Source organism: Octopus bimaculoides, chromosome 1 (assembly GCF_001194135.2).
Source record: "Octopus bimaculoides isolate UCB-OBI-ISO-001 chromosome 1, ASM119413v2, whole genome shotgun sequence".
Taxonomy (NCBI): domain Eukaryota; kingdom Metazoa; phylum Mollusca; class Cephalopoda; order Octopoda; family Octopodidae; genus Octopus; species Octopus bimaculoides.
In genome coordinates this window covers 126,766,315-126,783,793 of record NC_068981.1, presented here as the reverse complement: position 1 = coordinate 126,783,793, position 17,479 = coordinate 126,766,315, and the positions used below count along the sequence as shown (strand labels likewise).

The following is a 17,479-nucleotide window of genomic DNA, read 5'->3' as shown; positions in this document are numbered from 1 at the left end:
TATATATTATATATATAACAAAGTAAAGTTGTAAGGTACCGCACGAGTCGAAATATATATGAAAGAAGGGTTTGAAAATGCAATTATAGATGTTTATTCACTTGACCGGTTTCACTTTTTTAGAAAAAGATTGTCAAAAGTAAAATGTAAAGCTTTGTATGAACTTTGTTGTGTTAAGTACTGGTTATCACAAAAGTATTAAAATACAGATATACATTCTTTGATAATAATAAGAAATTGTTAAAAACAGTTTACAAGAAAGTATTTAAGAAAGTAATCAGAACGGGACTCCAAAAAGTATTATGAGTTCAATAAAAATCATGTTTGTTTGGTAGTATACATATAGACAGAATGAGATATATTTAAGAATTTACAAAACAATGTAGAGGAATAACTGACCTGTCTTTCTGACATTCTGAAGACAAAATGTCAGAAAGACAGGTCAGTTATTCCTCTACAATTCTTTGTAAATTCTTAGATATATCTCCTGTGTTTTCTTATATTCTTTTACTTATTTCAATCATTTGACTGCAGCCATGTTGGAGCACCGCCTTTAGTCGAATCAAATCGACCCCAGGACTTATTCTTTGTAAGCCTAGTACTTATTCTATCGCACTCTTTTGCAGAACCGCTAAGGTACGGTGACCTAAATACACCAGAGTCGGTTGTCAAGCGATATTGGGGCGACAAACACAGATACACAACATATACACACGCATACACAATTATATATACATATATACGACGGGCTTCTTTCAGTTTCCGTCTCACTAAATCCGCTCACAAGGCTTTGGTCGACCCGAGGCTATAGTAGAAGACACCTGCCCAAGGTGCCATGCAGTGGGACTGAACCCGGAACCATGAGGTTTGTAAGCAAGCTACTTACCACACAGCCACTCCTGCGCCTATTGCCAGTCCTGCGCCTATTGCCACTCCTGCGCGTATTGCCACTCCTGCGCGTATTGCCACTCCTGCGCCTATTGCCACTCCTGCGCCTATTGCAACTCCTGCGCCTATTGCCACTCCTGCGCCTATTGCCACTCCTGCGCCTATTGCTACTCCTGCGCCTATTATGTATATACTGCCAAACAAACATGATTTTTATTGAACTCATAATACTTTTTGGAGTCCCGTTCTGATTACTTTCTTAAATACTTTCTTGTAAACTGTTTTTAAAACAGTTCACTCAGCTGGCAAAAATGAATAGGACTTGTATTTCAAACGGCCAGCCTTGTCACATTCTGTGTCACACTGAATATCCATGAGAACTACTTAAGGGTACGCGTGAGAGCGCTCAGCCACTTGGACGTTAACTTCACGATAAAGCTGTTCCGTTGATCGGAACATCTGGATCACTCGCCGTTGTAACCGACGGAGTGCCAGTTAATATATGACAAGACCAGAAATAATTCTATTTCCTCATATATTGCTATTCAATCTGAATGATGTGGAATATGTGAGAAGCGTATACCTGACAAGTAGAGAATGCTATGACTGCGTGGCTCGAACACTGTCTTTCTATGATTTCCTTGTAATTGGCAAACGAGTGAATGTTTATATTTCGGAAGTCATCATCAAGTTGGTGGGGAAGGAAAGCTCTTGTATTTTGAAGGCGGAGGTGGCTTATAAACCTTAGAATACAGGGCGGTTATTGATATTAGCTTCTAGGGTCATCTTCATTCTCGTAAATAAATTAGTAAGATGAATTTGGCCGCTTCGCATATATGACCACATCATCTGTTTAAACGTCTGCCTTCAGCCGTGAAAGAAGGAAACGGGTCTCCCGGTTTATGCACGGAGATTGCATATTTAATACACATATGTCGTCTGCAATGGAGATGCATAGTTCGCAATGTCAGTATGAGAGTCGTATATGCCTCAGAGTTCAAATTCCATTTGGGTATATAGTTCAGTCACTGCTCCCTTAGGTGAGACTCCAAAGTCTCGCTATTGTAACAACTTGCTTTCTTTTTATTAAATGAGATGTTTGTAAGCAAACAGTAACACTAAATTTACGCTGACATCTCGATGTGGACGTAAGGTATAGTTTTGTACACATTTACAAAGTTTATATAAATTTTATCTAACATAATCCAAACCTCTATAAAGATGCAAAAGAAATTTATGAAAAAGAGGTTCCGATGAAATCGATAAAATACTCTGAAACAAGTATACCGGTGAGGCTCTTGTTTTTTTTAAATCAAAGGTCAGCAATGATTCAGCAGACATTATGATAGTAAGTGTTCCAAATGTAATCGTGAATTTTGTCTTTAGTTATTATAATTTGAACTATATAATCCAATGTTCCCTTCCTTAATTTAATTTGGTAGGAGTGATATGAGGGTGATTTAACTACTATTTCTGTAGAGACCATATAGAAATGTTGGCGTTGGCATCAGATCTTTTTGGGACATCTTTTATTTACTTAGCAATAAATTCTTCATTTTTTTAGAATTTCACATATAATCTCCATAATCTTCTGTTCTGATGGTCATTTCAGGTATATGCTTTAACTTTATGTTTGTTCAGCTGCTTTAACAGTACAATGAAGGTATAGAATTTTCTCTGCTAGAAATCTACTCACTTGGAATAAAATTACGGGTTTAGAAACACACTGCAACGCCCGCTGCAGATATAAATTCAGACATTCCTAATTTATATTCATATGCCTTATCCAGTCAGCTCTTTAACATAAAATGATTGACCTCTATGCGAATAGCAGGTAATCCATATTTCGGTGTTTACGTATGTATTTCATAAGTATATGCGATATGAATATATTATATATGGTGTATGTCTGTAGCTAGAAGCATTCCCATAAGATCTGATATTTTTCTTGGTGAACTGAAACACGTTAAGACAGAATACTATCAGCAGCAACAGGAGCCAATGAAAGAGGCCTCTCTGCAGTCACTTGGCTTGTTAGAAATGTTAGAAATAAGAGCTGCACATCCTACTGTTAAAGAAGAACACCGCAGAGAACGTATGTTTATAAAAAAATGGTCATAGCTTGGAGTTAAACAACAACAATACCAATAGAAGTGGTAGCAGCAATAAAATCAACAGCAATAATTCACGGTCCGTATGATTGTAGTGCAATACTTTAACAGCTCAGTTATTTCATCTTTGATGAAAATAATTATTGGTACATATTTCTTTCAAAAAGAAAGCTAACTTGAAAATAGATTAAGAGTAGAAGTGGTAACAGGTGGTCTTTAAAACACGTTTAATCAGCTGGGTCACTTATTCCTCCTTTAGATTAAGGAAGGGATGTTGTTTAACATTATTTGGCCTCAAGGGAGGTACATATGTAAAGTATCTGATACGTTTCCGCCTACATTTCAAAGTATTCTTATTCTTATTATTCACATCAGCGTAATTATTATCACCCCACTACCACCACTACCGTTATTATTATTATCATTATCATTATTATTAAAAAAAACAACCCAACAAACAAATATATGAACCGTCCTCCCATTAAATTAGAATATATTCATTACTATTTATACTATAACGAAACTACAACTGTACATAGGATCCGATACTGTGTAAATATTTTGGCAAGCAGATATAAGGTAGCCAACAGAAACTCAAAGGAAATGTATTCTGTGAAGCAAGGAGCAGAGTAATCGTATCGTACTACATTTAAACCAGACACCATGAACAGCGAACGATGTTTATATATGATGCAGCGATCTGTGATACGAGGGAAACAGAGAGGAAGTACTATATGTTATATATATTTGTTAATATATTACATTATATTATATTAATAGAGGCCTTAATGGTTGTATATTTATAGTAGAAATACTATAAAAAGAAATACATAAAATATTGATTCTCGAGCGAGGTTTGAGATTATATGAGTCCATACATTTCTCAAAAATTATTAACCACTTAAAAACACAACACCAGTTTATTGACAGTAGGAAAGCAATTTACTACTCAGACTCTGCTAAATAGGAGTTTAATTATTTCTCTGTAGTACTTGTCCTATGTTTCACTGATGAGGTCAGGATAAGATCAAAACATACTCGGAATCGTCTTTCGCAGTTACTAGTAAAAAAATGAAAATAATATTAGTAATTCACTAATATTGACTTTTCCTCATAGTATATTTATTTCTAGTAAGCTTTTTAATGCTCTCTGCATGAAATATGTTTAGTGCTACTTTCACGAAGTACTTTACTAACTTAACTATTGTCTTTTTTATGTAGATGGTGTCTTTGAATTGACTGTTCTCTAAAGAATTCTATTTTCCTATGCCAATAAATGAACAACCTTGTACTGTCACTGTATGATTTTCTCGTCTTTACTTAGGCTCGTACAATGAAGGCTTTATTTAGCTGATGCGATCAAAAGAGGACAAAATGGTGTTTAGCATTTGCTGGAAAAGTGAAACATAGTAGTAATTTTGTTTACTGTACAATTGTTTCAAGTTAGCCCATTACCAAATATGTTAGAACTGTACATTGTTAACATATTTATTGATATTACATATAAATTTAAGAGACATTTCATTTCTTACAGAAATATTAGAAATCAGTTTCAGCAGGCTATCACTCTGTTGTTTTAAGGATCTGCAGTTAAAATCTCAACATAGGCTCTGTCAAGTGCCCCAGCCACAGACATCACACTTGTCCTAGTTGAAGGAACGTACAGGGAATATTTCATTTAATCACCCTAAGTAGCAGAAATGCAATATAAATGGTCGAGGTTCATTAATTTACAATATGATAGTTAACATCCAAACCCGGAGAATATTTATACCAAGAAATTACTATTTTCAGGGAAAGTTTTTACAACAACCAGTTTACGATAAATGAAAACTATATAAATAAAATTAATGTGAGAAAATACATCAGACTGACTTTAAGTCAAAAATTTACATAACTGATGTTATTTGGGCACATTAGTAATGTGCCGACTAATGACATTGACACAAAAGGGAATGTGGAGCAAAAACATAACAAATTTAATGCTTTGGTTAGTGTAATTTTTATGTATTTGATGTATTTACTAAACTTCATGTATTCAGTTACAAATGTCACTGTGTCCTGGTTGGTAAGATACTAGATTGGTTGTATTCGGGGAGGAATTAAAATAGAATAGAGAATGGAACTGGCTATGCAGTAGCAGATATGATGTCAATTGCTTCATAAATAGGTCCACACACGCACACAAAGACACGCTCACTGATATTTACACATAAAACCAGATTCACACCAACCCACACCTACATCAATGCAATCTGTCTGTAATTCTGTGATGTTATTTACATTCTTCGTGCATTTATGCAATAATATCAATAAATACATTGAAGGCCCTTATACATTTAAACAAACACACATAGACACATATGTTTGTATAGGTATTTATAAAGACACATTCATATATATATACACATGCATTACATACACACAGTTATACGTTTATATGTACAAACGAAAGGAAACAGCACCCATTATATTGCTTTATATCTAATGCTAAACTATTGATAAATAATCAGTATATTATTCAAGGTTTTATAACACGAAAATACGTATGTGATCTTTCATATGTCTTTTATGACTGAAGATGTTAAACGCAAATCGCTTCTAAAAGCATTCGCAATGGTGATTAGCAAAGTAGATCAAAGTAGGTAACGTAGTCGAAAATATTTTAGGCTACTATTTCGTAAAGGAGACGACGCGGCTGAAGTATATTTTCAGCAACGGTGGCTAATTTGCGTGACAGGAAGTTGAGGATTTTGCGAATCATTTGAATCAGCGTGCTACTCTGATGAAAATTCCCTAAGGACAATGTTTGCCTTCATTATTATCTAATAGTCCAACTTTAGGTCTGCAAACAAGAGAGAGAATTTAAAATGCAAAACGGCTCCTGTCAAATCAAAGGTTTTGAGCATTTCGAATACCACTTAATCAAGCCAATTAAAGAGGCATGATATTTACATACAACCAATACCTTCCTAAATATCTTGAACAACAAAAGACATCTTTCATATTGTGAGCATCTTTACACTTGCAACATCTAATAAATACTTGCAGACAAATCAAACAGAACAATCTTCAAATTATCCTTGGACAGAGGAATTTCTGATAGGATAGTACCTTTCTTATACCATAGTGCGAGCCAGGAATAGCTTCAGTGAAAAGCTATTTTATTCAAAGAATATTTTAATAAATTAAAATAGAGGATGACAAAATAATCTGATTACCGTTCACGCTAATTTAAATATTTCTATGGACATATCCAGAAGTATCCTATTTCTTGCAAAGTACCACTCCCACTAGTACATAAATTCCACAAGATTTTCAATGTACACAATGTTAAGGATAACTATTCTTGTCTATACATCACTTTCATCAGCACACATCACCATCGAAGACAGCTCCACAGCCTCAAAACTCATCTTGCAATTATTGAAACAATTGATTTCTAATGAATCTGGCTTTGCTAAAGGCGTTATATTTGGCATAAGTTATTCAACATGCTACAGAATTATATGAGGCTCACTGCCATCGATTTCAAGGACATTATAATCCTCACCTGTATTCCTATTTCTATTCATGTAGAAACTCCGGGATCACGGATCCTCCAATTATAAATTGGAGTATTGTTGGCAAAGCTACTTCATATTATGTAAATTTTTATTTTTATATCAGAGAAATTAAAGAAACTGAAACAATGCAATTTATCCTTGAGTAGAAAAACTGGATTTGTCTAACTGTCGTCAAGAGTGGAGGTTTCTTCTAGACTATTTTCAGTTGGTTGAACACAAAGCCAAGTTTCTTGTACAGGAGTCACGTTTTGAAAATTTATCCAGTATCCTTCTATATAATATGTATTTAATTATTCAAATTTTAGTTCCTAACATCCTTAAGTTTTGACTAGTTCGATCATTTAAGAATTTTATTTTCATATTTCTTACTAATATGTTGTTTCCGTTGATTGCGCTTTAAGTTAAGTTTTAAAATGAAAGCAAAATGTCCTGAATTATGACTACGAACAAAATATCGTTACAGTGATACTCGAAAATGTGATCACGCTATTACATATATAGTTTGAAGAGAAAAGAAGAGAATGCTGAATGTACGTTTTAATGACTCATAAAAATAAAATTTTAACAAATGTAAATCAAAAGTCAGAAAGCTGTTAATACGGATCTCTGTACTGCAGAGATCTTTACATTTCTTAAATAAAAGAGCAACTTGTTAATATTATCACTTAATGTAGTTTATATAAAAAAAGAACAGATTCCAGAAATAGAGAAGTTTTAGTTACATCTTTCTATATTGTCATCTGATAAATTAGATAACAAAATACACCTAGAATGTTTAGTTGTTTGAATCTGCTTATCTATCTATCTATCTATCTATCTATCTATCTATCTATCTATCCGTTCTCTTCTGGAGAATGTTTAGGTTGGGGATCACGGCCAATTTCCAAAAATCCCTAGCTTGGCATTGCTGCTACAAGGGGCTTTGTCCATTTGGGAATAATTGCATAGATATAGTTTTGTCATGCCTATTTTTTGGCAGCCAATTTAATTGCTTCCCCACCAAACTTCCATATTCTGTCGTTACTAATGAATTCATCCCCAATAACATTTATATCATTATTTCTGCATTGCATTCTTTTTGTGGTTTCTGGTAGGAATGCTTTGATCATGTGTTCCAATCAAGAATCCTTCCGGCTCATCTTTCTACTCTTCACTTTTCAGCAAGTGTTGTGATTTTTTGTTTATTTCCATTCTGTTGACTTCTTTTTTTATTGGTCATCTAGAGGATTGTCTTGTCTTTGTTTTGTAATGGCATTATGTACCTCCACCTTAAGCTCAGTAATTTATTTCTTCTTCTTCTTCTTCTTACAATTTTTTGTTTTTTTCACCTTTCTCCTTTCAATTGTCTGTCTTTTAGGCTTTTGTTTTGTATTCGTGGATTTCCTTTAAAACCGAAAACAATATTTAGTTTTGTTCCTATTTTGGAGTTCTTTCAATTAATTAAAACAGGAAATGCATGATCGTTACATTGCTATATTATCGCTCCAAGCAAATCTATGACTATATGCATTCCTTGTGCTAAATCTCCGACTTTATGCCAATGCATAAAATTATTCTATTTCTAAGGCATTGGTAAAGGCGACGAGCTGGCAGAATCGTTAGCACGTTGGACGAAATGTTTAGCGGTATTTCTCCTGGCATTACGTTCTGAGTTCAAATACTGCAAAAGTCAGTTTTGCCCTTCATCCTTTCGAAGTGGAGCACTGGGGTCAATGTAATTGACTAACACCTTCCCCCAAAACCGCTGGCCTTATTCCTACAATGAGAGTTATTATCATTATATTAGTCACGTATCGTGGGTATCTCCTATCCCCAAATTTCTGGCCTTGTAGCTCCATTAGAAACAACTGTTGTTGTTGTTGTTGCTCTTCTTCTTCTTCTTCTTCTTCTTCTTCTTCTTCTTCTTCTTCTACTACTACTACTACGTGCAGTGTTTTGGCTTTGTATTGCATTCACTGTGCTTTACATAGTATATATGCTGTGCCTAGTATTGCTATTTTATGTATGTTGTGCACATTTGTAAGTCATTGGAATTTGTTTCATATATTTGTTTCCAAGTGTTTTAATCATTCCCAAGGCAACTATTAGGATAGGGATTGCTTATGTTTTTAAACCCGACTTTAGTGTCAACTTTGTTTCCAGATCTTTCTATTTGAATAATTGTCTGTTCCTTTTAGAGATACTTTATCGTCTGTTGGGACTGATACTTACATTAGGAGAGGAATTTCCTTTCCTTTTGGTCTTTGAGAACAATATCCGGATGGTTAACCTTGAACCTCATGTCTGCGTAGGTTGGCATTTCCCAGAACACGTTCGCATTGTCATTCTCTGAGATATTTTTGGTGATTGCTTATACCATCTCTTTTCTGTCGGTTTTTCATATATGATGATGATGATGATGATCATCATCATCATCATCATCATTTAGTAGTGTTGTTTGTAGTGAATGCTTTTCTGTTGGTGTTAGAGTATCATCCATCAAATATTGTTCTTTTTTAATGTCCCTGTATAATACTTTAGTATCTAATTTTAAAATTCTTGTGAAAAAAAAAAAAAAAAAATTAGAAATTCACTTGCATGATTTTGCTGATATGATTCGCTAAATGCTTTACTTTTACTTCAAAGCTGTCTTTTTTTTATTGATATGCTTTTCAGTTATTGAGCTTCATTTCGCTTTTTCGGCGTAGATTCCATTTTTTCCAGTTCGCTAAGCAAGAACATGTCTTCCTTTTATTTATTCTATTTTATGTAGTAGGGCTCTTTTGCATTTTATGAGAAGGGGTGTGGCTGAATGTGTGTGTGTGTATATGGGGGCATGTGTACGCATGCATGATTGCTTGTGTGTGTATGGTGGTGATGGGGTCATCACTTTATTTGAAACAAACCCCATTTCCTTCGCTACTTCCACTCCCACTGAATTGATTAAAAATTTCTGTCCGTTGATATGTGGGTGCTTTATTTCCATGAACGGAATTCCTGGCAAAATCCTATTACATCTATTCACTCTTTCACGAAACTGTTTGTTCGTGTGTAGCTTGGGCAAGTGTTTACATCGAGCCATGTTCATATATATTGTTGTCTTCTATAATTTTCCTCAGTGTCAAATCAAATTTATCTATATGTATTTCTTTTATTCAGGTTGTTTATAATCGTGGGTTCGAAGGTACATTTATATCGTAACCAGGTATTTGTTTGAATGATTCTATGGGGAATTCTGTGGTCTTCAGTAATATTTGGATTTTAGTTTTATTCTGTGTTTGGTTTTGATTTGATGTTTGTGCGGTGACTTTATAGTTTTTCACTGAATTCTTAGGATTCCCTTATTGTGTGTTGAAGCTTCAGTGTTGCTCTCAGAAGTTTTATAGATGTTATACTTCACTGAATTGCTAGCGAGAGCCTGGTCTTGTGCAGCAATGATCTGGCTTTCGGTGGTACGCTTCCAATCACCTCGCTCAAGCCACGCCCACGATGCTGTATTATCCTTAAAGTCTTGTGTATTCCTTTCAAACTGTTCATGCATTTTCATTTCAAGAAGGTCTTCTTTTCTCGTCTCCTCAGCTCTTTGGTTAAACTCTTCCTTGCCCATCATTTCATCTGCATTTACACCCATATCTTTCGCGGCATATTGCAGCAGGTCTTCATCACTATTTATCAAATATTCAGCAAGCGTTCTCCTTTCACTCCTTATACAATAGTCTATATTAATTAGTCCTCTGTCACCATTCTTTCTTTTCATATACAGTCTGTTTACGTTTGCTTTAGGATGTAACGCCCCATGCAGCGTCATCAACTTTCCTTCTATCCAGTGTTGATATTTCCTTCTTAGTTCATTTGAGGATGGACGCACTATATCTGACCACCACAACTGCCCAGATATTCATTGCGGTAATCAAATTTTTGGCATTCAGGTTGTATTTCAACACCATTTTCACTCTTTTTTGATACGCCTCGCTGACATTGACATTATTATTATTATTATTATTATTATTATTATTATTATTATTATTATTATTATTATTATTGTTATTATTATTATTATAAATTGAAGTGAACAGACATATTAACCGTATTAAGTTACGAGAAAAAAGACTTTGGTCCAGTTCCTATAACTGAAAGAATTCAGATTGCCGTAGCGGTCCACAACATAGTACAAAAGTATTTATCTTTAATAATTTTATCTGTCACGTATTCTTCACAAATAGCAATGTTCAAAACTATTTCAGAAGTAAGAGAAGAACTTGTGCCCTCTATAGTGATGGTGATTCTAGCTTCAGTAGCAGAAACAAATACATCAAATTTTTGACCTTAGTAAGATTTGAACTCAAAGGTATCTTGTCCAATGCGATAAGAATTCTGCCAATCTAGGACAATTATAATTGTTTCTAATTCATGTTCGAGGCCAACAGTTTGGTGGAGAGAGAGTTAGTTGATTTCATCAATTCCAATACTTAACGGGTACTTTATTTTATCGACCCAGGAAAGATGAAAGACAAAAGTTGAATTCGGTGGGATTTGAACTCATACTGTAAAACAATGTAGCTAAATAATACAAAAGCATTTTCTCGGTCTTCCGTCAATTCTGTTAACTCATGTAGTGATAGTAAAATAAAATTTAAAAAATGAAACTAGCAAAACTTTTCCGCGGAATGACTAAGCCAATGCTAGAAGCTAAATTTAAGCAATGAGCTTAGGAGGCGAGGCACTACAAAATATAGGAAGCATGACTAAATAATACCAGTGAATCAATGTAATAAAATAACTTAACCTAACATAAAGTAATCTTAATGATTCGACATCTACGAAACAAAACGAATAAGTACTTTCCTATCTTATCTTAAAGAGACATACATGTAACACTTTATTTGTAATATTACAATCAGGTGATGTATAGTATAAAGAAGCAAGTAGAAATGAGATACTCAAATCAAAACAAATATATATCAGTGTTCTTCAATATATTGACTAAATAGAAATATAATATTACATACATCAAGTAAAAAACTATGTTATTTGATCAATGATAGAGAACATCAGAGAATGAGTTTAGTGAGAACGCTTAGAGATATATGTAACACTAAAAGAAATAACACCTTTTAAAATGGTTCGCATTTTAATGATGCTTATTGTCAGTTCTAACTACACAATGAAATGGCGATTTTTTATGTAAATTAAATGTAGATAAAAAATATTACAATCATATGAATGCATATGTTTCGGTTTTAATATAACCAATTAGAGAAGATAGTGTGCTGATAGAAACGTTAGCGCGTCGGACACGTTGCTTTTCGGCATTTCTTCCAACTCTTTAGTTTCTGAGTTCAAATCCCCCGAGGTCGACTTTTTGCCTTGCATCTATTCTTGGTCGAGAAAATTAAGTACTAGTCAAGTACTGAGTTCGAGACAATCGACTTGCATCTGTCCCTTTGAAGTTGCTGGAATTGAAAATTATGTCCAGACTCGATGTATGAAAATAATCGAAAAATTTTGAGATGCCATGTAAACTTATTGCACTGTCTGACATAAAGTGCCAAAGAGAAGATTACTTCTGATGACGTGAGATAACAAATTGGAAGCTGTATGGTTTTGGAAGTTAAATTCGGGTATTTATATGTACATAATCAGAAATGATGGATAACATACTGGTTTCTGAGAAAGCACTTCTACAGTGTGAATTAAGCAGACATAATGACACGTCTTTCAATCCTTAACCTAGAAATTTCTAAGATTTTACATGAGTGCAACGTTCATAAATAAAGTACTCCAAGCTTCTCACCAACTAAAAATTACAAAGGATAGCAACTAACGACAGTCACAGTCTCATGAATATTACTCTAATATAGAAGGATCAAAATCCCTATTATAAAATGACCGAGTGGATAAGGTTTTGGACCAACTGTTTAAAACTGCGAGTGAAATCTACAGTAATTATTTTGTTGTGTTTCTGGGAAAGACACTCTATTCTTTATTGTCTCTGTTCATCTAGCTCTCAGATGAATTCATGTACCAGATCCTCTGGGCGTGTTATCTGTACTAGGGGACACTATCTTTTACCTACTTAACCTTGTAAAACTGGAGCTAAGTACCAGCTCTTAAAGCTATTTAGTAGATATTTGCATCCAGCTTTATAAACAAAGAAAATATTTACAAAATATTAACAGGAATAAACAAAACAATAATCATTTTATTAAAAAGTAAATGGAGAAATATGACAAAATTAATGAAGGCCCCACAATTTTATTCTGGATAATTGTAAATATACCAAAATTGTGAGCAGCATTTTGTCAATAAGACATCACCAAAAGCAAAATTGCATTTAGGCATAATTTCTAATATTCTGTTGTCGGGGCATACTATCAGCATTATGAGAAAAGACAACAAGATATTTACCGAGAAGAAATATGCAAAGAGCTGCAAATTTCCAAATAAGATAAGGAATGCATGTAGAGGCCAAAGGCAGTGATAGATAAATAATAGCTGAATCCTTCGAGGTATGTAAGTAAACAGCGAAATAGCGATAAGAAACTACTTTGCTATCAAAGTTAAACATGCCAGAGGCTGTACATTGATAAATGGGAAATACACATACAAATGTACATGTGTACACAAGCACACATATCAGATTAAAATCTATATACGATAATAAAAGAAATTCTTGAATAATTAGCATACTGTAGATTACAAAAATTAACCATGTACTACGGATCTTAATGCAATATGTTGGTTATCGTGAACACCAATTAAATTGAACTTTGCATGCGTGAAATTGAGATGAAATTAACTGATTTCTTATAGCAGGCATAGCTGTGTAGTAAGAAGTTTGCTTCCCAAACACATGGTTCCGAATTCAGTCTTACCGCGTGGCACCTTGGGCAAGTGACTTCTACTATAGCCTCGGGCTGACCAAAGCCTTGTGAGTGGATTTGGTATACGGAAACTGAAAGAATCACACACACACACACACACACACACACACACACACACACACACACACACACACACACACACACATATATATGTGCGTGTGTGTATAACACAAGTATAAAAATATATACACGCCGCGTAAGGGAAATACAAGATAAATACTGAAAGTTAAATGAGTACTTTAAGTCTTTTCTGCTAAGGAGAAATGAAAATAACTTTTAATGTAAAAGTATATCGCTATCTTGTATACTGTAATAGTATATGTGTATTTTGATAAAGATGTTGCTGTTACTACTATTACTACGACGACGACAATATTCAATTTGTACTTATTTTAGCGAACCCGAAAAGATGAAAGGTAAAGTCGATCTCGGCAGAATTTGACTTAAAACGTAAAGATGGACAAAATGTCGCTACGCATTTTGCCCGGCGTGATAACGATTCTGCAAGCTCCCCAGTGCCTTAATAATAAAACAATAATTTTATACATAGGCATACAGTCGTAGATTTACTGGAAGAGAGACACACAGTCGGAGAATTGTTTGCGGCGACAACGTAGCAATGTACTGTTCATGCATTTCTTGCGTTCTGATTTATTATAGCGCTTACGAAGTTGTTGAACCAGTGATCTTTATAAAGTTTACATAACTACAAATGGTATTGATCATAGAAATTAATAAAGCTTGATATTTTCAAGTACTATCTTTATTTTCGTTAAGTTTGAGGATAGAGTCATACCTGTTATACTGATGTTTGGATTAAGAATTTTATGTCGACTAAGGAGTATTATTATTGTTTAGACTACAACATGCTAGCAAAGAAAGTTGGAAAACATGACATTTAGTTCTGATCTTTTTTTTAAGGCTAATACTTTGCTCTTTTGTCTGAAGATATTTTATCTTCAGGCTAAAAGTTTTTTTTATCTGATGTTGATTTACAGTATATACACTTTAGCTAATATATGAATTGGATATCTAGTAAAGCACTGTGTTGTTTTGGGGCTACTACTGAAATCTTTCATCTTTATCTCGCGTATATAAAACAACTAACTGGTTGCAATGTATATGTATTCCTTATTTATATGGGAAGATGTAATTAAAACATTACAAAGAAGCGAAATACACATTAGTGTAACAGATCCTTACAAAGAGGATCTACATCTTCTCATAACTCTGAAACTTTACTGGCCCAGATAAATGATCTTTAATGAGTTGTGGGATATCATTGAAATTTTCTCGTCATGTAGCGTTTACAATTCTCAAAATTGTAATATTTGGTGGAACTAAAAAAATGGATAGAGTAAAATCGTTGAGTGTTCCGACTGAGGATCGAAACTTGTCCGTGGAATGTCTTTATTTGTTTATCAGAACTTGCGGATACTTAGAGAGCTATCATAAAAGTGGATTAACGAATATTAAGTTAAGTAATAAAAGTCTCAGGTTACAATTCTGATCAAAAATATTTTCCCTGTTCTTAATCTTCAGCAGAAAAAAATTAATATTTAGGAAACAGTAAACAATAGTAAAACTGTTATGATATTCGCTTTATATTCTATCAAATAAACTTTACTGGCAATTTCACATTTCATTTTAAGATCAGGGTTTGGAATACTAAAATATATTTATTTTAATGTCGAAGTATTGAATAAAGCTAGTTTTGTCACATTCCGTTGAAACTCCACTTTTTTTACATTTGTATTTATATACAGAAATGACAATGCTTCAAGCAGATCAAGAGATCTTGTTTTGTATTTTAGTTTAAGTAGAGTACAATTATTCATATCAAAACAATTTGAAATCTGTCCTACTTACTGAAACGGACTAAAGCTATTGTCTTTTTACCAACGATATTTTTTTTAATGTTACTAGTGCTATCAGTGAGAATATTTAAAGGCTCTTCCATACAAAAATAGAGAAGCGAAAACTCAAAGAATATCAGACAATGCTTTTTAAAACAAATACACAAATAAAGAGAATGACCTTTATGATACAATGATTTCTGAAGGAGAGAATGATTTAGTAGTAAGTGAACTTTTTTGTGGATATCTTTCACAAAAAGATAATAAACACATGCAGCAAGCTAATTTTTTTCTTGGCTATAAAAACAAATTAACCTCCAAAGCTAAATCAGTTACTAATAGCCGTTCTATTTCAAAACAAAAGATATAATAGCAAAGAGAACCGAGTTGAACTTTATTAAATTATAGTTTAGATCTCAGAGGTTTACTTTCGTAAATATTAAGATCATACAGCTATTAATGACTACATAATTAAACAGTTTATTAATTAACAATAAGGAGAAAATGACGTGGCGTAAAGGAGTGATAATAAATACAACACTGGGATTGAGAGATGTTAAGGCGACTTTGTTATAAATGAAGTCGTTACATGGCCGCTCGATCTGCTAAAATTAACAATTAAACCTTCATCAATCCATTCTTTATTGCGGGTGCACATTAAATTGTGTGATCTTTTTGGCATCATTGAGAGGCAAGACAAATTAATCACAGCTAAAATGCTTTTATTATCAGTCAGCCTGACTAATGGCCGACTAGTGACAAACAATAACGATGCACAAGTTTCCCCAAAGAGAAACAACAATAAAAAAAGTAGCAATTCAAGTCCAATTCTTTAGAAGATTAATTAATTAATTGTTATTAGAAACATATATTTAATTACTAATACTTAAAGAGGATTGTTTCTGATTAGATTGTCTAGATCATACAAACAGATATTCTCATGTTGTAGGTTTTTTTCCTCCCTTTGATGTTTTCATAAATTTACCTGCTTTTGTTTTTATAAAAAAGAGCAATGATTAAGTGATTAATATATTTCACACCTAATAGGCAGGATTTCACTGACTTAATAGAGAGTCGTTAGAATTCCTTGTGATGTTTGCTTCATCTATATGCTATCTAAGTTTAACTCATGCCAAGATCAACTCTTGTGGAACTTGTGAAGCATTGCACGGTATGTCGTGTAGTATCTGTTGCGGTAGTTTGTATTTTAGAGAAGAAACTCCTGCGAAAGCACTGGTACTAAGCTATTTCAATCCTCAATCCTTGCCATTCTCTTGGTGTTGACTAGTTTGTAGAATATTTAATTAACTTTCCATATAATTGTGTTTGAGAGTAAGAGATGGATCAACTTGAGAAGGCGATACTCCAATTCCTACAGATTCTTTGACACTAAATAATTCAGTTTCAGACAGTTCTGTTTGAACAAGCCAATAAACATAAAAACGATCATAAAATTACGAACTACGTTTCACTTTCAAGTATTTCATTTTTTCTAATGAATTTATTGAGCCAAAATCTGAAGGCTATAATTAGTAAAAGAGTAAATGCCAAACAGAAATCAAGTATTGAATAATTATCTGAAATGTTTCTTTTACATGAAATCATTGCCTTTTCTCTTTCTAAGTACAAGTGATCATATTTTTTAAACGAAAAAGAATAGGGTCCTGCATCTTTTATGACTTTTTCATTAGTGGTATAGCTACCACGAACTGGCTTTAACTGAGAATTAAAACTATTTATTCTTCGGTTCCTGTGAGATCTTGCTGTTTACTATTCGATAACTTGATGCATTAACATTTTAAAATTTCATTCGAGAATTTCTTCTTTAAAAGCATTTATACGTCTATCAGGAATGAAGTAATTTAATAGCTTCTTGCATATTTTGAAAAGTAATTTAGGTGGCACATAAAGATTATGAAATGACCTTGTGGCAAAGGTAAAGGAAAATGACTCGTACGTTGAAACTACATATTCCATTCTAGCACTATAAAATTATCTTACCCTGACGAAACTTACTTAACACAGGGTTGCTTCTTGAGCAAGGAGAGATTTATCTCTCTTCTGTTTAATATTACAAACATTTCTGGATTTGCACCGGCTCGATAGAGTTTAGTTTTTTAAGGAAGATCAATTAAACCTAAAGGCATTGTAAATGTATACATACATACATACATACATACATACATACATACATA

General features: G+C 33.5%; 1 protein-coding gene across 1 annotated transcript in view; it reads right to left on the bottom strand.

Moving 5' to 3' along the window:
- The window catches only part of LOC106882193 (GLIPR1-like protein 2), a 146,593-nt gene that overhangs the window by 37,378 nt on the left and 91,736 nt on the right, over positions 1-17,479 (bottom strand). The gene's annotated exons all lie outside the window — the stretch shown is intronic.